The 24,169-nt window shown below is 44.7% G+C and overlaps 1 protein-coding gene across 7 annotated transcripts in view; it reads right to left on the bottom strand.

Moving 5' to 3' along the window:
- Foxp1 (forkhead box P1) overlaps nt 1–24,169 on the bottom strand; it is a 609,381-nt gene that overhangs the window by 515,913 nt on the left and 69,299 nt on the right. For 6 of the 7 annotated variants that reach the window (XM_075983344.1, XM_075983343.1, XM_075983358.1 and 3 more), the window contains one exon: nt 4,292–4,421. The gene's annotated coding sequence lies outside the window, so the exon portion shown is untranslated. Of the gene's footprint in view, nt 1–2,039; nt 2,056–4,291; nt 4,422–24,169 lie in introns of those variants that run through there. The other variant, XM_075983345.1, reaches the window with a different exon arrangement.

Below are 24,169 nucleotides of genomic sequence, written 5' to 3'. Positions count from 1 at the left end.
ATAACTAGAGAGAAATAAATTTCACAGCTAATATATATGAAGTAACATGTTTAACATTATCCAATGAATTTATATCTACCTAAAGCATATAAATTTATTCCACATAAACTGTCGCCTCCAACAGAATTCATTAAAATAACGTTACAGCTTCTGAATTAAATGCAATCTTCTAATTGGAATTTAATCTTACAATAGTAGTCGGTGGGTTTTCTTTTTTAATTGACAAACGGAACAATTCATTCATGTGCTTCATGCTCCCATCTGAAGGAGGCCACAGCACATTTGACACGGGTTGCCTGGCCACTGCTGTGAGCCTGGAGGCTCGTTCATGGCTATCCTGCTTCTGTTTGTGGGCAGGAAAGGATGGACACTGTCCATGCCGAATGACTGCATCACTAATATATTCTATTTCCTCCATGAAAATGTCATGTTAATTTCTGATCTTCATCAAGCCAGACAATGGCTTCTATCATTGGCCGTTAGCCAATTAGCTATGTGGAAAATATTCGGCCAATTACATTACATATATTAGGTTAGGGACTGGAGAGAGAGGCAAAATAAACGTGTTGAAAATACTGTGGAGATAAAATTTAAGTTGACACTGTCTCCGCATGCTGGAGCCCAAGTTATACAATCTGATAGGCAGCTGCCAGTGCTTATAAATGCTTATTAAATCTCGCTTCTCTTTATGGCATGAGAGAAGATCTGTATTTTTACCAATATTAGCTTCATTGTGTTATGAAAGAGACCAAAATACTTAAGATCATTCGCTCCAGCTTATAAAACATATTATATAGCTTATTAAATTGTTGAAATTACTTTTCAAAGTCAAAATTTCACAGACTGGAAGTTTAAGCACAACCAAGTGACTTGGCCCAATGACAGGCTGCAACCCAAGGTGGCCCCAGAAAGGGATATGTCAGCCTGCACTTTTGTCTCAGACCTCTGGCAAGCTGCATGTATCTTCTCCTGAAACCTCAATGGCCATGATCCCCTCCTTAAATCAATGGAGTTTGTCCTCAAGTTTGAGTTAAAAAGCAAAGATGCCCAGCTTCACAAAGTAGCCTCTTTCCTGACTTGAAATAAGATAGATGGGTTTGTATCTTCCAAGCTTCTACTTCTCTGCAAGTCAACAGTTAAGAATGGGATCACTAGAAAGACCAGTAACAAACTGAAAGTAGGAAGATGGCAAAGTTGGTAAGCATTTGCCATGCATACATGGGGACCTCAGTTCAGGTCCCCAGCAGTCATATATAAAAGCTAGACTTGTATTTTCTCAGATCTGGGAAGATAGAAACAGACTCAACCAGACTACCCATCTCAGCAAGTTCCAGGCAAGCAAGAGACCCAGTCTCATTAAATAAGACGGATACTATATGAGGCTGACCTCTGGCATCTGCACACACAGGCGCACATAGAGATAGACACAGCACACACACACACAGGTGCACACACAGACACACAAAGAGAAACTGCACGTGAATAAATGCAAACAACATGAACAATATCAGCAAATCCCACACATCACTTGGTGTGTAGAGTGTGTCACCAGATCTGTGGAGAATTTGGTGGTGGGGACAACACAAGGCCAGAGCACAGCCTGACAAACAAGCCAGCACCTCTGCCATTCCTCATCAATCTTCTCAGGAACACTATGCAAATCCAGACTGTTATTATCACATTTATTAATAACCATGGCTAGCTGCCTATTAAATATGCAACAGACTTAGCCACTCTTCACTCCATGCCTCAGACAGGGAACGACATTAACTAATGCTTCACGCTCATACCAGGCAAACAGAGGCAACACGGAGGTCTGCCAGGTGAATGGCGGGCTTAACGAGCCAGAGCCCACAGACAGCCCTTACTTTGTTCCACAGACATGTTTACTGCTCACATAGATGCAGTACCTCACCCACCTTCTGGTCTAAAACGTTTGCTCTAGTGATCTACTAGTGCGAACCTTTCATCTCAGTTTCATTTCCCTGCACCCAAGGCAGGTGATGTGACAGCCGAACCACCCACCCTGTGGATCTGACCTGCTTCACCGTGAGGACACGTTCCAGGAAATGCTTCACTCAGAACAAGAGTTGATTTTGAGACTAAAGAATCCAAATGATTAGCAATCATTTGTTTACTCGATAAGCTGTAAGGTGTAAAAGGCACAAGGTTATGACATTGAAAGGACTCAACTAGCCTTCAGGTGTGCAGCACCTGGGCAGGCCAAGTCACTGTATCACCGAGAATCCATCCTTTGGTATGGCTCAAAGCCAACTGGGGGGTGGATGAAATATCAGAATGACTGTTCTAGCTCACAGGACCTCTACTTCCTACTAAAAACACAACCATGGGAAGATTATTACAGTCTGAGAAACAGAAAGCATTTCCTTATTTATAAAAACTAACACTGCTATTTAATATGGCCTAACAGTCAATTTTTTTTCCAAAAGAGTAATTTTCATTACAGTTCTTCAGACTGACTTTTCCGATAGTCTTAACAACTGAAATTGACAGGTAAAATAGAGCGACTATTCATTAAACCTATTCATGTGGTTTTGTTCAATTTCATACAACAATTTCATGGCAACGAGACTGAGTCAGACTCTCAGTATTGAAGTCAGGGGTGACAGATAAGAGAGGCTGGGCTTGGTGACATTTCAAGACCTTCAGAATCCTAACCACTTCTATGAATTCTCATTTGTACTCCAGACAGATAAAAGCTTTAGTCTCAACCCCACCTGTATGTGTCCCTAATGTCTGCTTTGTAGATGCCATCTGTTCACCCATTTACAAAGCATTCCCTAAAGCCTATCTAAGGACTATCACACTAGAAGCCCTCTGCGAGGGACCCCCCCAGGCCTGGCTCAGGACCCTGAAAAAGTATCTAAGATTTCACACAGCTCTAACACCCCATGACTCCATTGGCCATTTCTTTATACTACAGACATCCTTGTCGTTTGTGTGTTGTTGATTGCTTGCCTACTTCTTGTCAATGAAGGAAAAACTGCTGTACACAAAGCAGCAGGATATTCTCTCCCTCTCCAGCTGCAGTAGGGTGAAATGAAAAGTATGATTAGTCTGCTAAGAACCAGGAAAGCCAACAGGCTCTTGAGGGAGAGGATGAGATTTAACAGCGGGGCTAGTTGTTCTCCTAAGGTTCTATGAAATCAGAGAGATTTGTCAACATGCTCTCTAGCCATAAAATCTTCAAATATCTGGCCCAAACACATGAACGTATATAATAGTGTTTTCAAGATACACTCATGATCAGAAGAGTGATCAGTTGGGGACCAATTCCTATTTCATTCCTAAACTAAGCCCAGGACATCAACACCCCACTCAGACAGTGTAGGCTTTGGCAATGCCATTTGTAAGTGGAAAAGGGTTGAGCAGACAACTTCCAGAGCCTGGTTAGTACAGACACCATCTAATCCATCAGCACGATTTGTGGGGAACACAAGGAATCAAAAGAAAGAGATTATGTGCTTGTCAGTTAATTATTAGTTAACTCTGAATATGTGTTCTTTCAGCTTTATTCCGTTTCTCCCAATTAGATGTGTTTTGAATACAATTCCCTTAGTGAGACGTGTTTAGGCTCTTAGCACCTAGTGTCATTCAATAAATACCTGACACTAAATGGGTCCCGTAAATCGGCTCTATTCTAGGACAACGCTACAGTAGACTGTCAGACATTTTTTCCCACAGCCTCTGCTTCAATAAGTGACTACGTATAAGGGCAAGGCACAGAGATTCATTGCTACACGGGAAGCCATTGGTTTCTCAGGAACATGGTAGATGGTATCAAATATGGAAAGTATAGATAACAGGAAAATATCATGTTCTTCTAACATGCCCCTGAATGACCTAAGGAGGCAGGTGACAGGGGAAAAGTCCCCAGAAACTTTTAAGAAAATGTTTGAGAAACCAAAATTGCAACCCTTTGGCTTTTCCAGGAGCCCATTATATGAAAGCTGATGACAGGGAACCTATCCGTGGGCAAACTGGAACTCAAGATGAAGCCATCAGAGCTGTACTGCAGGCTGGCCTGTGTTACTGATAAGTTATGACAGGGCTCAAAAAGCAATTGCTTCAGAGTCTTACTAGAACAAACAGTGACGTGAGAAAACTTCCCTCACGTTCTTCCTCAGATTCCTGTGTAATAATTATCCTGAAAGGTTTAACAATGAGATGAACACCCTGGTGGCCCACCGCCTTCACTGACTCTTTGTTGTTGTTGTTGCTTTTGGGGGGGGGGGGTCTTGTGCCTTTTCCAACACAAACTTTCACTCACCCTTCCGGCTAGCAGGCATCACACCCAACCGTTCATGGCTGAAGGCAATTCAGAGAAGGGAGCGCAGCCCTCACCATGGCCGAAAGGGTTCCCTTGGAAACTGGGACTGTCAGCAGAAGCTCCCGGGACACTGCAACACAAAAATGTTTTTTCCACATAAGTAAGATATAACTTCTGAAACCACTACTTCCTCAAACTTGAAAACAGCAACACAGACATGGGGAAAACACCGTGCCAACAGTGTGGTGCTCACACGCTGCAACTGGAAGCTGGTTTTGAACAACATAGGCCATTACTTACTTAGACTTTTCTATCATCTTTTAACATAGTTCAGCATTTCAAAAGCAGCAGGTCCTATCAGAAATGGCTCACATAATATGGAACCATGTTAACTTGAACCTTATATACATAAATAAAAACACCTTTTCTTCTTAGATGATGCTCTTTGCCAGAGGATGAAACAAAAACCACTTAAAAATGATAAAAGAAGTAATGAATTAAAATCATTTGCAATAACAATAATCACGAAGAATAAACCATTAAAAAAGTCACAATTTTTTAATGCAAAATAATTACATTTTACTATTCAGGGGATCTTGAGTTCTGTAAGTAACACATTCATGTACATATTTCCACCGAGGGAGAAGACACATTGCCCTGACAGGGGCTCAAAATTGAGGAGTCTCAAATCTGACCTGCGAACAGCACTGTTCAACTGTGTGGCCATAAAGAGCCTCTTAACATCTTGGGATTCTAGTCCTGTACCTGCAAATATAGGTAGCCAGTGCTCACCTACCTCCTAGTGTTCCTGGCCTCTCTATCACAAAGCACGACTATCTTTAAGGAACATGAACTATTAGTGTCTCCTTCAACACTATGATTAAGCGGTTTATGACACAAATCACTCTGATGCCCCACTGTCACCAATCCCTAAGCTGGGCTGTGGGCAGAGGGCTGCAGTGTTTAGAAAGACGTTCACTCTGTTACAGGGACCTAGAGCTGTTGAGACGGCAGTCCAGTGGCACACGGCATCACCTGGGTGTCCACAGAAGGCTTCCCTTCCTTCCCAGGACACAGCACCAACTCCAGAGAAACTAGGGTATTCCAGATCAGACCTTTTCAAACTATGAAAGCATCGTTGAAATCTGTTCAAAATGCAGACAGGGGACCATGCAACCCAAGATTGCTTTAGTATGTCTGAGGTAGACCTGAAACTACATTTCCACCACATTACCAGAAGATACAGTAAAGCATATGAAAGCAAATAGCAAGTCCTATGCTCCAGTTGCCACAAATATCCTTGGGTCCAGACTTAGAGAGCTTCTCCACAGCTATGGGCTCTATCTCACAGAACAAACGGCTATATGCTAGGGTCCCTCATTCTCTGAGTAAAATCTAAACACAAGTCTAAAGAGCCCTACGTAATCTGTTATCTCTAATTTCCTGATATGACCTCAAGCTACCAATTCAGGTCCTCACTACAACCAAAGCAGACCCAGTAGGCCTCTTCCTGCCAAAGTGAGCCACAGGTCTGGTGTCCTTGTTAGTCCAGCCCCTGGGACTCTTACCAATCTAGTCCTTACCCAGAGGGTTCTTTCTGAGTATTAGGGGCATCCGCCTCTTCAAAAGCCTGTCCTGCCCACCTACTTAAGCCAACCTCCTACTTATCCTCAATCATATCAGCCTACTTGCTTTCTCAAGAGCCGCTGGCACCGTTTCCAAACCCTTGCCTCGTTTATTCAGCTGTGGTCCTCCGTAGACCATCAGCTCCATGAGATAAAGGCTTTGCCTGTCACTTTAAAACTCCCAGTAAATCACTGCCACATGAAAGGCTCTCCATACAGATGTTTAGTCAACAAATGACTCAAAAATTACAACCAGTAAATAGGCATCTCCTCAAATAGAACCGCCATCGATGGACAGCTAGATATATGATACCGTCTGAAGGATTTTACAATCATTATTCCATTTCTTAAGAAGTCTATTATAGGGCCAGAAAGATAGCTTAGCAGTTAAGAGTACTGGCTGCTCCTTCAGAGACCTCAGGTTGATTCCCAGCACCCGTGTGGTAACTCACAAAATTATCTAAAACCACCATTCTAGGGAATCAGACACCCTCTTCTGGCCTCTGTAGACACATGCAAGGGGTACAGACATAAAAGTTGGCAAAATACCCAGACACATGGGATAGGATGGAAAAGAGTAGAGTAGAGTAGAGTAGAGTAGAGTAGAGTAGAGTAGAGTAGAATAGAATAGAATAGAATAGAATAGAATAGAATAGAATAGAATAGAATAGAATAGAATAGAATAGAATAGAATAGGTTGTATTATCACGTATCTACTATAGATACTGAGACACAGAGAATTCCACTGACTGGGCTAGAATTCTATTGACTGGGCTCTGTAAAACTTACTCCAAGAAATGCGTACTTTCCCAAGTCACTGCACAAATGCAAAGTTTCGGACCCTAATTACACGGCCTTCTGAAGCAGGCTGGCTCAGCTGGGTTTTGGTTATGAGACCTCATGGGAGACACTTCACCTTTCTTCCCTTTAAGTAGAGGAAGAGCTGAAACACCCACAATCACCAGACACCCAGCCACACTCGATGGGCTTTCTAGAGCATCTGCTGCCGCAAACAAGTGCACTAAGCCAGATTTCCTCCCAGGAGAATTCCAGAATTGTTCCAAGATAGCACCTAATACACTTAGTAGTTTATGTTTAAATAAGGAGAGGGAGGAGGACAACGAAGAAGAAGAAGCAAAAAACTGTTAAAGTTACTCTTTTGTCTCTAATTCTAGAACAATTCAGAAGCCCAGAAGAGTGAGAATATTGCCAGGGAACACAGGAGGGGGCGGGGCTAACCACAGAAAGTTTCTGGTCAGCTGATTCCTTTTGAGAGGAACCATCTTCAGCAAGTTTTAGAAGGAATTAGAAGCCAGGCAGCAAAGCACACAAATTGCTACTGAACAGCCTGGGGCTAGGCTGTGAGAAAAGAGCCTGCGATGCACCTAGAGTGAGGACCTAGCAGAAGACTCTGTCCGGAGGGGTTTTCTTTTCCTAAGTGAAGGAAGGGCAGCTTTTCAGTCAAGCCACCGGTGGGTCAAGCCACAGCCCAGGACTCTGCTCAGCGACTCTGTCTTGCTTCACTTAAAATGCAGAAGAGTAACCGGGAACACCCAAAAATAAAGGACCAAGTCCCATTGTGGTTTATGGGTCAATTCTGTTTGGTTTGGGGGTGTTTGGTTGAGCATCCACCAGACACAGAAACTGGCTCCACTCAGCTCTGTAAATAACTAAAATGCTTAACTGCTCTGGGCTCCAGAAATGAAAAATACAGGCACTGAAGAAAGACAGATATCCAAATAAATTATCCAGAACACTGCCCAGAGGCAAAAGCTGTCTACCTAGAAGTGTATACCCAGAAAAACTATCTTTCAAAACAGAAGGTGAAAGGAGAGCCTTCCAGACAAAAAGAAGTTTATCACTTCTTTATAAGGACAGTCTGAAGGATTAATGGTAAGCTGAAAGAAAATTGTTCCGAAGGACAATTCTTTGATTTCAATATGTAGTGGTGAGCCAAAATAATGGGGACTTGAGAGGAAACAAGCAAATGTATTAACAGAGTAAAGGGCAGGTCTCAAAATTTTTTAATACATGTGAACACACACACACACACACACACACACTCACACACCCCACCGTCCTAGGCCGCTTACCCGAGCTCATTTGTTCTTTCTTCATACTGTAGTTATGTCAATCACCAAGACCAGGGTGGCACATTCCAACCGAGGCACTAGCTTTAGAAGCAGATCCCTGCCCTCCATACAAAACTTGTCCATCAGTTGCAGAGATCAGACAACAGATACCCCAGGTAACTGCAGCCCGCTGCATTTCTCCCAGAGCTCTCTAGGCCAAGCCACTAGGGGCTCAGCCCTGGGCAGATTGGACTGCAGGCACCACAGGGGCAGTGTTCTCCTCCACTCCCCTACAGCCCCAAAGAGGCCTGAGCCCAGGAGGTCAGCTGTAACGCTGCTCCAACCTGCTAATCAAGAGCTGCAATAAATTAAAAGCCCATTAAAATATTTTAGAAAAAGCCTAGAAGTGCTCAAACATTAATTGTGCCATATTCAATCTGTTTTCCTAGAGATTTGAAAAGCCAGATTACCACCCTGGGGGTCATTAGAGAGAATGAGGCTTTCTCCCTTTTCCATTTACATATTTAAAAATGCATGCGTCCTGGCAGTGGTCAGTAACTCCTTTCCAAGGCTTTGCAAGTTCTGTGGCTACTTCCAAATACCACTGTCTAGCCACACAGAAGGGAGGCCCACCCGAGTCTGCTTTGTTTTGATTTTTTTTTTTTTGGTTTTGTGTTTTGTTTTGTTTTTCTAAAGCAAAAGAACCAAAGCCCAGGGCCCTTGGTGGCAAAACAGCTCTGGGAAAAACAGGTAGAGGCAGCAACAAGACAACAGTGATGTTTTCTTGTTTTGTTCTCCCCTGTTTATTTTCCCCTGAAGCAATCACTGCTTGGTACAAAAGTCTGCAGGGAGCTGGGAAGAGCAGCTGTGGTTCCCTGGAGGCCAGGACCCAGCAATCAAGTTGTTTACCAAACACTGCCAGGCACCGGGAAAACAACAACAGCACAGGCAGGCTTTGCATCTATTTTTCAAAAACAACCTCCCAAACCCTGGGTTGCTGGGGAACCGCCCTGCCCGGCTCTGGCTGACAGGAGAAGTGGGAAATTAAAGGCGCGGACTGCACTGAGTGACTGCCCGCCCCCTCCCCCAAGGTCTGCATGTAATCAGGATTCCGTTTCTACTGAAGACTGTCTATCCTAAAAGGGAGGACTGCGGGCCAGCAGGACTGCAAGCAGTGAATTCATGCATGTGGCATTCCCAAGCTCACATTCCTGCGAGGCTCTGCCTATAAGCCCCCAGGGGTGGCTTTCCATTGTGATCAAGCGAGAGGGTCTACATGGGGACTTCTAAAACACAGCTCTAGTTTCTTAGTCAGGGGGTTCATATAACATAGAGACTGGACATTCTAGAAAGTTCTCAAGTGATGTTGGTGCTCCTGGTGAGAATCTCTGCTATGAAGCTAGCCGCCCTCTCACTTAGCCCTGCTGAAGATTAGGGGATGTGTTTCCATGTGGACCTCTTCTGAGCAGCTCAGAAGGGAAAGCACAATATACAAAGATGTCCCCAAACAAGAGACAGGAATGGTTTTCTACTTCTCCCAGTTCTCTGCCCAACACTTCCCAACCTGGTCTTGGTCCAGAAAGTTCCCTCTGGATTCTAGTAGGGTTTAACCAATGACAGGTGTCACTTCTGGAGAAAAAAAGAAGATAGGTCACATATTTCCCCCACCCCAGCTGGTCCCCCACTGGGCTCTGCAGACTGACCCAGTCCCTTTTTGACTGGCATCCATTCCAATTACTGTCTCCCCCTTTACAGGCTGGGACCCCACCGTGCCCTTGTTCCGTTTGACTTTACAAGAAATACAAGCCATCCATGTCCTTCAGGGACCCTTGACTCAAAGTCTCAATCTGTATGCCATCCATCAAGTATCTTTTCGTTTAAGAAGGCAAAATCTACCATTTTGTGTACACATAACAGAAACATATATACACACGTATATACATGAACATCCAAATGCTTAACTAAGAATCCAACCAAACAGTGAGAGGTTTTTTTAACATGTAAATCAGATTGCTGAGATGACCTCAAGCCCCTTGACCAAGGACATCAACTAAGGTTCGGACAGTGTCCTTCAGTCCAGGCCCAGGTGCTCCAGGAGGGGTGGGCCCACAATGTCTAACGGGTTACACAACCCGAGAAGTAAGCTCCAGAGCTTCCCAGCCTGCACTAATTTACTAACTTCATTTCCTTTGTTGCAAATGGCACCAAAATAGAAAGGGAACAGAGGTGGGCGGAGCAGGCTCCATCACCACCCTGTGAATAACTTTCTGACAACAGTGAACCCGGTTCAAAAAGCACCTCTGCTGAGGGGAAGGAGAAAAAATGCGACAAATGGCGTGCTGTCAGCTCATAAATAAAACGCCAATCTGCCTCAACTAAGAAGGCTCAGGGAAGAACAAACAATGCTGTTCTTTTTAGGGCAGCAACAATAACTCAGGTGTGCTCTCAATGAGCAGTAAGGGGAGGTCCCTGAGGTGTGTTAGTACCCTAGTGAACACTGTCCTCTGATTTACTCAGACGGGTCGCGGCGACAATACTGTGGCAATTAAGTCCCTAAGAATTAATCACTATTCCTGTAAACTCTATGAAGAATTCTTCCAACTCATCAGAAAACATTCTGGTATGTATGTTCAAAAACAAGGTTTTAAGTGAACCCATTAGATTAATTATACCACAGGAAGAATATGATGTCTCCGTAATTACATTTCTAGATCATCCAGGCTTAACGAGAACCTTTCCGGTTTGTTTATGTCTCTCTTTTCCATGCACACACAAAACAGAATACGCAGGACATCATTCCCTGTGAAATATGACGGCTGGTGGGGGTTCTTCTGAGCTGAGCCCCGCTAAGAAGCTCTAGGTTCAATCAGGTAACCTAGTCCCTCTTCGAGAAAGAGGCAGAGCAACATGACACCCTCCCAAATCCCTCTTCACTTCTCAACATTCACACCCCCAACCCAGCCCAAACCAACATCCCAGTGAAGCGGAGTCTTGCCTTTATCCTGATACATATCCCTCTCTTTCTCTGAAGCCATGTGCTCCCCACCAGACAAATAGAGGAGAAAGAGCTGGAGCCTTTGATTCCAACTCTGGAGCCAATGTAATGTCCTTCTCACAGGCCTTTTGCTGGCACCTACCCACAAGAAGATGTCACCACTCTCCTGCACCGTGATGCCTGGAGCCTTCCAAACCCTTGCTCCCGTGAGCTCATGTAAGGGACCATTGCTCCCAGTTCAGCCACACGGCATTGACATCCCGATGTGAAGGGCACCCTACCATACACCTCTCCTAGGGATCTTCTTACTAGCTTCGCAGTTTCTGGCTATATTCTGTCTTTCAGTGTGGTCACCAGAAGATGATCCTCCTGACAGTCAGGCCAAGGCTCAAACAGGTCTGACAAGGAATACGGTGAAGACATGTGTGTTCTTGAGTGGGTGACTACAAACTTGACTACAAACTTGTTTATCCTGGAAGCTTCAAGGATATTTTCAAGCTAGTACAGCACAGTGCCCAGGGCTGTGGGCTACAGAACTGAGCTTCATCCTCGCTATGCTGTCCATTGGGTAGAACCCTGAGGTTCCTTCATACGTGAAAACTGGAATAATCACCTTTAAAGAAGGGTCCCCTACAGGTACCATGGATTGGGGGATTGCTTCCATGTTTTATGGGTTTGGGAGAAGTAATTGGATTCTGAGAGTTCTGACTTAATCACCATATTAATCCCTCAGCAGGCATATGTTAAAATGGTATTAAAAAGTAGGAGGTGTGGCCAGTTTAGGGGAAGCAGGTCACAGGGGACAGGGGTCATGGAAGGATGGGTCTTCTCCTCTGCCTCTGCTTCCTGTCTGCCAGAAGGTGTGGGTTTTGTTTGGCAATATTCTCCTGGTTATGATGTTTACCCTCATCTGAGGCTCACAACAGAGTCAGCTGACCATGGACTGAATCCATGAGCTAAAACAAATCTTCTCTGCTCTATCCTATTTCTTGGGTGTTTGTCACAGCAGTGACAGATGTTCCATCCGTTCATGAAAATCTCACCCACTCGCTCCACATCTGAGGCCATGGTCAAACTGTGAGTCTGACTAGCCCACAGGCTCGTTCTACCCCAACAATCCTCAAATCCTGAAACCTTCCCCAGGTTAGCAGCCTCCCACTGAGCTTCTTTGAGCTGGGTCACTCCTTTGCAGCTAGCTAGTTCCCTGACACTGAAACACACCACTAATATCTTGAGTAGCATTGGCTGAGATCCTTTGTGGTACCCGAAACCCTGAAAGTCCATGTGTACAACAGTACTGAAGAAGCCTGGTCCTTTCTCAATTTCCCATCTGAGCTTTTCGGTTCCCTCATGAGATGGGTGTGAGACAGGTGAAGATGAGTCATAGTTTATACACTCCTTACACAAGAGTGCAGGGCACAGAGGGCCTCCCACGTGATGCTCATCTGGGGGAAGAGTCCCCACAAGCCTACTTGTAGCCAAACTCTGAGAGCGGCTACTGAAAAAACTCCAAGATCCCAAGTTCGATTTCACAAGAACCCTCCACTCATGGTCCAACTCAAGAACACAAGGTGCAAATCCCTTGCCCCATTCCTACAGCAAGCTGGGATCAGCTAGGCCAGCTGGGTTGCCTAAGGTTGGCTGCCTGCTGGCAGAGAAGGTGGTGTCTTTGTCTCTAAGGCCCAAGGGAGCTAGAAATGACAAGCAAGTGAACAGAAAGCTGGCTGCCATCTGGGTCCTTTATAAGGTTTCTGTGGTAAACATATTTGATTGGCCAGGCTTCTTATGATAAAGTATTTTGTTTTGTGTCTTGTTCTCCAAACATGTTTATTTGAAGGGAGAGCTTTTTTTGATAGTGAGCACACTTGTTTTTCACACTCTGAAATTCAAAACATATTTTCCAGTCTGCAGTAAACAACTCAAGGTGGTAAACAAATTACATTATTTCATCTTCGCATGGGGGAGGCGAACCTAGATTTTTATTCAAAGACCTGAGCTAGGTTGGGGACAAGCAAGACTCTATACTCCGCAAGAACAAGAATCGTGCTGATTGTATTGATAAATATGATGCCACTGAAAAAATAGAAATTAAAATACTGAGTCCAGCACAAGGTAGAGAGGAGCAGGCTGTTTCCGTTTCCCCAGCAGGATCATGGGAAGGAAAGCAGCCTCAGCACCTGAGGTAGCCATGTCAATTCCTAACAGCCACGCTTTCTGGGAGGAAGTCATGTGACCCACATAACTAACAGCTGATATGACAAGGAAAATAGAGAATCACAAAGCAGAGAGACACCAACCAAGGCTCGGGTTTGGAACTGTTTTTTTGAGACCTGTTTTGAGTGATGCTTTCTGCCTGCTTTAAAGTTGGAAAACAGTTATTGGCTTGCGTGAAGGTGAAATACAGTAATGCGTTGACCACCTTGAGTTGGCTTTGAATATAAAAAGGCAATTCCTTTCATCGTTGGAAAGGGAGAAAATATGAATCAGGAAAAGACATAAAAAATGAGATATCTTTGAGAAAACCAATGGTCCCTTAAATATTTAAAAGCACTGGTTACAAAATCACCAGAAGAATATTCTGGAGAGTCCACCACCAAATCCCATTGTGCTTAGACCAAATCTCTCTTCTAGAGAGTTCTTTGTGCCCCAGTATTCCAAAAAGAAACAAAAGGTATCTTACCACAAGGTATTGGGGCTAATTACAACTTACTTGAAGGTACAAAAATAGAGGCAAAAATTACTTGTTTAAACAAATACTCTCAACCCCTAAAGTAATTTATGTGCATGTTAAGTCAAAAATGGAAAGCTGAGAAAATAGTTCTGTTGATAAAGTATTGCAAGCAAGCATGAGGACCTAAGTTCGAGTCTTAGAACCCACACTGGAGCAGGCAGGGTGCGGGGTCACCTAAGGATAGGTGTCTGGAGAGCCGATTCTGTAATCAAGAGCACCGGCTGCTTTTCCAGATGACCCAGCTTTGATTCTTGGCATACACATGGATTTAATACCCTCTACTGGGTATTGAATATACCAAGCACACACATGGTACAGGCAAAACATTCAAATGTGTAAAATAAAAACTACTAATAAAACCTAATAATAATAACAATAATAAACAATAATTACAGCATGTGCCTGTAATCCCAGTGTGGGGCAGGGGTGAGGGGGTGGACGGAGAGAGGATCCCTAGGACTCGCTAGCCAACCAGTCTGCCTGAACTGGGAGGCTCCAAATGCATCAAGAGACCTTAAGCTCAACAAATAAGATTGAGGAGGACATCTGATGTTGACTTCTGCCCCCCACACATGTGTGTATTCAAGTGAAAATGCACACATGCACACACAAACAATAAGTGAATAATAAATGTAAGCCTGCTGAGCTGTTATACCACTACATCTAACTCAGTTACCAAGCTTTATTGTAGCATATGTGGTTCTAGGGAGGGAGAATAACAGCAGAAGGCAGAGACACCATTGCAGAGAGTAATGTACAGGTCTCACCAACACAAGCATGCAAACACACGAAGATGCGTCTTTCAGAATTGTAGCATGCTACAAGGATATACTGGATGGGGGTTTCAGAAGGAGGGAAGAGCTGGTGGGAGGTGGCCACCATTCCCAGCACTCAGATCCTATCAAGGAAGGAAATCTATCATAGATAGTTACCCAGATAGATTCAGTAGATGGAAAATAGTGTCCCGGGAGTGAGTATATATATTACATGACAAATTAGTAGGAAGATTCCCTAGATCTCAGCTTTATTGAGAACTATCTGAGATTTGCTACTTGTCACATAGCTTCTCAAAGCCTGGATTTCCCTTCAGTATAATGACAGTATTAGGTTCCATCTTTTTAACAAACCATGTCACATATTAGGTCTCATCTTGTTTTTTTTTTCATGCCTCAAATAGGAGACAACACTTAGGAAAATTCTAAGCTATATCAGTCCTAGCACATGATCCTAGGAGTGGTTTGGAATAGTCCCTGGTAGAATCTGAGTTCCCACTACTTAAGAGGAGCAGAAATTAAATTTCAAACTGGAGAGACACTGACCACGGCCGAGTCATCGGGCATGCTTCGGCCTTTAGTATCTGAGCGGACAGGTGACTCAGCTGGGAAAGCGTTCCCCAGCTAGACACTCTCTGACCCCAGGCCTCAAAGGCATTCTCCTCAGTCTTTAAAACCGAGAAAGTGCATGAGTCATGAAATGACTGAGGAAGAACTTCCAGAAAATTCGACAAATAAGACAACAGTAAGTAGATAAGAAGAAAAAGACTGGCCTGTTGTTGTGTGCTATTGGGAAAGAGAGAACAGGCATTCCAAGGCCAGAAGGATGTGATCCATCATTCTGTGATCATCTCTGGAGGCCAGAGGAGCTGGTGAGTAGTCTGTGAGTATCATTTAAGGAAGTGTCAAAGACTCAAAGGGGTCAAAGACCAGCTGTTGAGAGAAAAAGGAGAAGCGTGGCCTCCACTGGGGTATTCTACATAGAACAACCAGTTCTAATATAAAGACACAGGAAACTCTTACTGCAGTGCATGCTGGGTACACAGTGTACATACATGATCATCATCCTCCTGTTTACTATGCTCACGAGAACAGCAATAGTCAACATCATAATCTTGCAGATGGGAAAAATCCAGGCTGGAGAAGCGAGCAAGTGACTTAGCCACAGCTATGTGAAACCCAGGTCTCCTCCACTAACCCTGGATACTATGGCGGGCCAATCCTGCCCAGCTTGACGGGAAATGTGAGTATGCTTGGAAAGGCTCCCAAGACATAGTCAAATGGGAATGCTGGGCTATAATTCTACTCAGAGCTCCAGATTGCCTCCCACGGCTGAAAATCTCTCAGCTTCCAGCTCAGAGTCAGGCAAATCCCGGGAAGCAAGAAATCATGGCGCTAAGTCAATCCTCTTGTGCTACTTCAGGTACCACAGGACAAGTTCACTGAGAGTGGGGATGAGGAGGGGGCTGTGTGGCTGACGTAGGTGTGCAAGGGGGATGCTTTCTGCCACTCGGGCTCCTTAGGATTCTCTCTTCCTTCTGACTCACAACCATGGGCATGTCCTGTCTTCTCTCCTTGCCTTTCTGCATGGAGTCTACAGGAGCAGATTATGAATTTAGAGTGGAAGCTTACTACTTGAGAATCAGCCTGGCCTGTGGCAGGTCCTGGGCTCCACCACTGTCCAAAAAAGGTAAAAGGATGAAATTATGGATTCTATTGGGAAGCCTTTCCAATAAAGTCAAACTTTGCACAGAAGACAGGGGCAGTAGAACAGGAGAGAGAAAGGAAAAGGGATTAGAACAAGAAAAAAAGAACACCAAGAAAGTGGAGAAACAGCTCAGCAGTTTAGGATACATGCTACTCCTGCTGAGGACACAGGTTCCCTGCACTACACAAGACAGCTTAAATCTTCCTTTCAATCCAGTTCCATGGGCTTTAACGTCCTTCTCTGGCCTCCAAAGATATCTACAAGTACATGGTGCATATATAGACACTCAGATACACATATTAACATAAATTTTAAAAAATAAATAAATAAAATAAAATTTTCATTCTTAAAGATAATGAAGAAGAAGATGGCAGTGCCTGCTGAGATGGGCTGTACACTCAGGACAGCTACACGCTGTCTACCTGGACCATACAATAAATTGAACTTCACTGTCCCCAACTTCTCGCTCTTATTCAAATCTAAGAGTAGCTGGGTTTTTGTTTGTTTGTTCATTTGTTTTGCTTTATTATGATACAGGATTTGGGTCAAGGAGCCCAACACCATAATTATGCCTGTTTTATGTTGTGCCATCAACGTAAAATGATAGCAAGGTTTTCCAGGCAGAAGTAGACACCTATCTAAGGGGTAATTTAGTGCTGCTTCAGTAGACAGAAAACCGTTCATTCCCATTTGGCCTTCGGAATGGATCCTAATGAAATAGTGGTCACTGGGGGAAAATTCAGAACAAGGTTGCAAAGAAGCACATCACAACATTATCTATAGTACATAAAATCTAAGGAAAGTGTCAACTCAAAACCAAATAAATCATGCACTGCAAAAGCGCTGCAAAATAAACAAGGATGTGGAAGGACCCGTGTCACCCCCAAATCAGCCTTCTGCCCCAAATTACTCACTGAATGATACGTTACTAAAGAACAAATCTGCATCTCAAAAACGTACTCTATTTAAAGTAATGGTTAAAGTACTTGCCGTGTGGTGGCAACACAGATGAACTGTTACATAGGCTAGTCTATCACAAAACCGCTGGAAATATGGGTTATCAGCCCCACTTCACAGGCCGAAAATGGTAACAGAAAAATAACTGATCCAAGGTGAAGTAAAAAGGAAGGGACAAGTAGAGTCTAAGCTCAAGTCATGCTGTAAAGCCCTGCTGCTGTCTTCTGACCAGTGTCGCCCCTCATGAAGGCATTAGTGTATTTATAGCAACACTAAGTAGGTTTTCCTAGGTGGAAAGAAAAGGATGAGAAAAGCAGTCAGAAGAAAAAAGAAGAGCTGGTAGTAACCCTTTCTGGGGGTGGGGGGAACTCTTTTACTTACTTTTGCTTTGTTTTCATTTAAAATTTATTTATTTATTTATTTATTTTTTACCATTTATCTCTTGATGGCAAGAGAACACTTCTAGAGAGAAAGGCCAATGAACACTGACAACATGCTCCGGGAGGGAGAGCCGTGTTGTCATGCACGGAAGTGAAGGCACAGGTCTTATGATAGATGGTTGTAAGCCACCATATGGTTGCTAAGAATTGAACTCAGAAACCCTGGAAGAGCAGCCAGAGTTCTTAACCTCTGATCCTTCTCTCCAGCCCCCAGAAATTCTTGTTGTCACTCCTTCACTAGGCTGAACACCCCTCTCTACAGATGAGGCTCAAATACGGTTCCCAGATAATGTCCCCCAACATCTGCTCACCAACAGGACTCATCCCAGGGTCCCATTCGCCTCGACTCAAGCTCTCAGCCACTAAAGAAACAACTTGGACATATGTAAGGCTAACACTTGGTCTCACATACCAGTCCCTACACCAGGCTGGCTCCGACATCCTGGGTGCTTACCGACGTCTCTCCCATCACTCGATGGAAGAACCGAGGGCTTTTACCTCCACAGGACCACAGCGGTGACAGGCAGGCCATGCACACATCCCCTTAGCACTACATCCAGTGCTCAAGTTCTCCATCCTCTTCTCTGTGCCTTCACTTCCGTGCATGACAACACGGCTCTCCCTCCCGGAGCATGTTGTCAGTGTTCATTGGCCTTTCTCTCTAGAAGTGTTCTCTTGCCATTGTTTTTATAGTTAATCTTCTGGAACCAGATTTTTCAAGAGATACATGCCCTGTGGACATCCTCATTTGCTCCCCGGGCTGAAAACAACAGAAATTTTCTCTCCATTCTAGGGGCTGTAACTCTAAGACTAAGACATTAGACAAATCAGACCTCTTCCAAGTCCTCTCTCCTTAAATTACACAGATGGGGGTCTTTCTCGCACCTCATCGCACGGTCTTTTCTCTGTGCACGTCACACAGGGTTAGAGTCTACCCTAACGATCACATTTTATCATCTGTTTATGTATGAACGAGCATGTGCATCCCTATGGGGGCCAGGGGTAACTGTCCAGTGTCGTTTTCCTCAGTGCCACCCTGACGAAATGTTTGCACTCTGCCCATCCCCTTAGAACATCTCAAGTCAGCCTCTCCGTGTCTGGCCGTTCTTTTCTTCGGAGATAATGAAAAAGCCTCCCCACCTTGATATGTCTAAAGTCAAGCAGTGTTTGTTAAATAACCTCCTAAGTTCATCTGTAGGAGTCTTCTTGAAACAGAATCTCTTCACTCACCTAGAACTCTCCAGTTCAGCTCAGCTGCTGGCGAGTGAGCCCCAGGAAACCTGCCTATCCCCATCTCCCCAGCTTTGGATGTACAAGTGGAGACCACCACGCTGAGACGTCTACCAGTGTGCAGTGCAGATGGGGACACACGGGGACACGATGTCCCCCTAGACCCCCCTGTGTAGCTTGCTCCCATTCCTATCAGGCCCAGATCTGCAGAGGGAGCTGACGCCTCCCAAACAAAACACCCACTGATGAATGCTGTGGCCAGTCAGGTCTGGGGACCCAGCTAGTGTTCGTGGTCATGTTTATACAAAGGCAGGGCACAAAGTATTCCTGACAAGAGCTCTAAGCTGGGCTGGTAAGATAAACAGAAATCAAAGGTGGAGGTCATTTTTTTTTTAAATCAGAACATTCTTCATTAAAACCAATTTTTAATAAATGAAGTTTCTTGAGCCACAGCATATAATTTACAAAGTGCAAATGTCTGATATATGTGTGCTAAATTCAAAGAAACAACTGTTATTAAACACCCCATTATGTAAGCTGGGGAAATAGATTTGCAGTCTGTGCATCCGTTATAATATTTCCACCAAGCCTCCCAATGTTTGGCAGTTCTTTCCTTCGCTGGTGATAAAAGGCTTTTCTTTCCATTAAATATCTAAATTAAGTCAAATAGTGTATGTTAAATAAGCTCATAAGTTCTTTTGTATGATGCAATGCTGTCTTGAAACGCTTATCTACTGAGCACTCCAACTTATAGGCAGGCGGTTTGTGTCCCCTGCAGAGCCCTGGGACCCCGCTGGCTTGGCCAGACTGTGAAAATAAGCTTCAAATGACCAAATGCAACTGCAACTTTAAAAGTAGGAACCAGAGCAGACACAACAAACCACAGTGCAGCCAGCTCGCTTGTCATAATTCATGTGTGTGGAATTCAACTGTGAAAGCATTCACGCTGCTCTATTTCCTCCATGGGGCACTCGGTGCGGAATGTCCAGAGTTTGAAGAGCTGCTGATAAGCTGCTCCTGATTACAAGTCTACAAGTTGTAGCACTGATCAAAAAAATATTTATTCCCCACCCCCACACAGCTTAGTCTGTGCCATGCAAGCCCAAACAATCTAAGGCAATGCCAGTGTCAACTCGGGATATAAAAACATGGACTCTGGAACCGGGGAAATGATAGCTCAGTTGGTAAAGTAGTTGCCCTACAAGAATGGATTCTCAGAACTCCTGTAAAAACCAGGTATCATACAGCATCTCTGGAGCCCCGGCACTCCTATGGTAGAGGAGAGGTCAGGGAGGGAGACTCCCCAGGCAGCCTGGCACACTCAGTGGCAAACGTGAGATGCTATCTCAAAAGAGGTGCAATGTGACGATCAGTGCCCAGGGTTGTCCTCTCATCTCCACAGAGGCATCATGGCACAAATGTAACCACCATCTCCACACCAACACACACAAGAACACATATCAAGACTTTTCTTTTTTAGGGCACTCTCTGCTGTCCCTGATTTTAACCTTGAGGTATGCTCCTTGGTTTCCTCTTAACTTCCATTTGCAAGTGATTTTTTTGTCTGGGTGGCCTACAGAATGATCACTTACAGCGATGAGTTTGGGGGAAATTATTTTCAACAAGATTCAATGATTACAAAATACAATCCCACATACTTTTAAGAGAAAGCTTCATGGATAGCCATAGATTTAAAAGACATGTATGAATATGTAAGTATGCATGCAGGAAAAATATAATGGAAACCCCAATTAAGTTACTTAATAAAGCCTGCTTTGGCCTCATATGGGAGCTGAGAGGCTGAACATCGGTGGCAATGATGGTGATGATACCTGCCATTTTTCAGCATTAACATTTGGTACCAAAGGCAGGGTGCACACAGTGACATGGTTGTGTAGGCACACATCCTTAACAAATGAGTTCTGAGGCACAGGGATGGGAAACCACCTGCTCAGGGTCACACAGAATCCAGTGGAGGAACCCGCGCTAAAGCAGGTTCACACTGTGCTATGATGCCTCCCAGTGGTGTCTTGTAGGTAAGATGCAGAGCCTAGGGAAGGCCCAGTGCGTGGGGCTCACACCTGGCCCCGCAATGACCTCTGATGTTGGCTAAGGACACAAAACCCCACCCACATCCTATTTCAGGAAGAGATCCAGGAGCAGAAACGTTCTGCAAGTGAGTAGGAGGCCAGGAGGCTACATGCTCACCCTCCCTGAAGCAAGAGAACGAGAAAGCCCAGGCGAAAATACAGCCCCTTCTCTTCTGCAGCCAGAACTTGACTGTAGTGTTCACAAACCCATTGAGAGAAAGTTCCTGAAGAGTTTAAATGGCCCTAGGTGAGAAGCGGTCCAGAAGCTGCCGTTTAAGACAGAGAAGCAATGGAAGAACTCTGCTTTGAGAAGACAATTCAGCTCTCTTCACTTGATAAATGATGAGTGAGAGAAAGAACAGAGAGCGGGTTGCAGAGTTGGCTCAGCAGGCAAAGTGCTTGAGGATCTGAGTCCACCTCCAGAACTGGGAAAAATCCAGGTACGCGGACACAGCCTTGTTACACTAGCATAAGAAAAGCATAGACGAGTAGATCCTGGGTGCTCACCTACTTGGCAAGTTCAGGGCCAGTTAAAGACACTGTCACAATAAACAAAAACAAGGTAGACAGCATCTAGTGAATATACATACGCAAGGTTAACCTGTAGCCTCCACACACGGACATGAGTGTATGAACACACATATACACCAGAAAAAAGCAAAAATGCTTGGTTATCCATTTTCAAATGCTTATTCAAACTGTAGACAGTCCTTGACTCCTAGGGCAGGGAGAACACTGGAAGTGTGGACTGGGTCACATCCTTTTCTACTGTGCCCAAATGCAGTTTTCCATCTGGCCTGCAAAGCTTCTGTGCTAAAGCCCAGCAGCAAGAAGGCATCAGCTTCAAGAGCCACACAATGTGTTTCCTAACAAGGGAGAACTGCTAAAGAGCATGCTCCCGGAATAGCCTTGGGGCCAGAGGTAGAGTCACATTCTGCTCTGGAGCAATTAACCAACTAGGATTATCAACTCCAGGCCCGGGTGTCTACCTGCCTTCACCGCCTTTCTTCTGGGACCTCAATCTCAATCTACCTAGAACGCTGGCTCCAACTTCTTTCTTCCCAGCCACAGTCTACGGCCACTCTGTCCTTCTTGCTTATAAATCCCAGGTGTGTCGATACTGACCGCTAGCTTTCTCTCGAATCCTGCTTTAGTTCATTATGAAATCCTGTGGCATTTGTCCTTGAAACAACTGTCTGCACTATCACTATACCTCGCTTTCCTCCAAAGCTGCCAGTTCTAACACCTCCACTGAAGAAGAGAGCAAACATCCCTTCCGAGGTCTGTTTCCATTAATGTTTTCATTAAAATCTCAGCCGGGGCTTGAGAGATGGAGCAGCAGTTAAAATTACTTGTTATACAAGCACCAAGACATGAGTTCAAATCTTCAGCAAACATGTAAACAGAAGGCTGTGGCCGGAACAACTGTGACCACAGCACTGTGGGAGGCAGAAACAAGCTCTCTGGGGCTTGATGGTCACCAATCATCTCTACATACAGTGGGAGAACCTGTTTCAAAAGAATACTGAGAAAGAGAGAACAGGGCACCCAATATCCTCCTCCGGCCCAACACACAAGCACACCCTCACATATGCATGTATACATCTCTCTCCAGTCAACCAACAGAGCCCCCAAATCCCAATCCACCAAGCTCCACCTGCAACACCACAAGCAGCCACTGCAGCCTCCCTGACAATCCTCCATCATACAGGGCATGTCCCCCACCAAAGGGCCTCCGTGTTAACTGTTCCCTCTGAAACAATAGGGCTAACGTGCACACCTCCTTCAAGTTTTCAGTCAAACAGCATGTTATTTAAAGAGACATGGCCAGCTACAGTACTTAAACACAGCTCGCATGGAGCCACTGGCAGTACTGACCACGCAATCCTTCCCAATCACATTCCATCTAACACACTAAATCATTTACTTATCACAAGAGCCTGCAACCCTTCCTTCCCTCTTCACCGAAGATGGGCATCCACAGAGCCCAGATACATCCATCATGCCGGAACAACACGGGCACAAGATAGACAGGGAGGCCCGAGGCAAGCATTTGTGAATAAAGGCTAGAATGGAGTGGACTGTTCCATTTTAATTTACTTTTGGTTTGTTTTGGTTTGCTCTGGTAGGATCTCATGCATCTCTGATGGGTCTTGAATCTGTTGTGTAGGCCACTACACCTAATTTATACAGTTCTGGAAGTTGAATCTACGATCTCATGCATGTTGCACAAGCAAGCATGCTACCAGCTCATGTATGTCCCTAGTTCCTAACCCCTTCTAAAGCACCCCAAGTCCTGAAAGGAACATATTCAAGCCACAACAAAGGGGTGCTTGGATCGCTCCCTGGAGTTTAGTGAGGAGAAACCTGACTTCTCTCTAGAAAGGCCCAGCTGGGAGACAGTAGAGTAGAGATATTGGTGGGCCTCAGCATTGTGTACCTCAGACCTGTGGGAAGTGTGCTGGGTACATGTCGAGTGAAGAAAGGCCTGCTTTCTGTCCTCACATCTTTCACTGCGCAGGACAGAAACTCACTAGTCTACTCCTTGGGGCCAAGGATGCAGCTAAGCAGGAGACACTAGTTCCATGCAGAAAACCCTACGTTCTTTAAAGAGCACCTTGCAAACCAAGCATAGTGGTGAATACCTGTGATCTCAGCATTTGGGAAATGGAGTCAGGAGAAGCTGAAGTTCAAGATCATCTTCAACTACATTATGTGTCCCTGGGAAGCCAGTGATGCATACATGAGACCAAACCAAAAATATGGGATTATGCCAAGAGGCCTGAACTCCGGAATGAAATTAACAAACTTACAAGGCAAACAAGGGAAAACCTCTTTCCCTTCCTTCCTTGCTTCCCTTCCGCTCTTGTTTATCCCTTTCTTCTCTGTGTTCCAGCCCTGTGGAAGATGCAGCCTTCCGGGTGTCACCCAACAGGACAGAATGGGGGGGCTAGAGAAATGGCTTAGCAGTTAAATCACTAGCTGCTCTTGCAGGGGGCACCCAATCAGTTCCCAAAACCCATACATCAGTCCACAACAACTCATAACTCCAGTTCTAAGGACTCTGATACTCTCTTCTGGTGTCCCTGAGTACCAAGCACACATATACAGTACGCATATGTACACTCATACACATCAATTAAATGTGTCGTTTAAAGAGAGAATGGGGGAAGGGGCAGACAGACAAGATTCTCATGAACCAATCTATAGGCACCTGAACGTAGTTGCTCCTGCTTCCATGCCAGTGAAGAGTACAT

The sequence above is a fragment of the Microtus pennsylvanicus genome, chromosome 8, assembly GCF_037038515.1.
Source record: "Microtus pennsylvanicus isolate mMicPen1 chromosome 8, mMicPen1.hap1, whole genome shotgun sequence".
NCBI lineage: Eukaryota > Metazoa > Chordata > Mammalia > Rodentia > Cricetidae > Microtus > Microtus pennsylvanicus.
The sequence above is the reverse complement of the archived record's forward strand: the minus strand, read 5'-3'. Positions and strand labels throughout refer to the sequence as shown.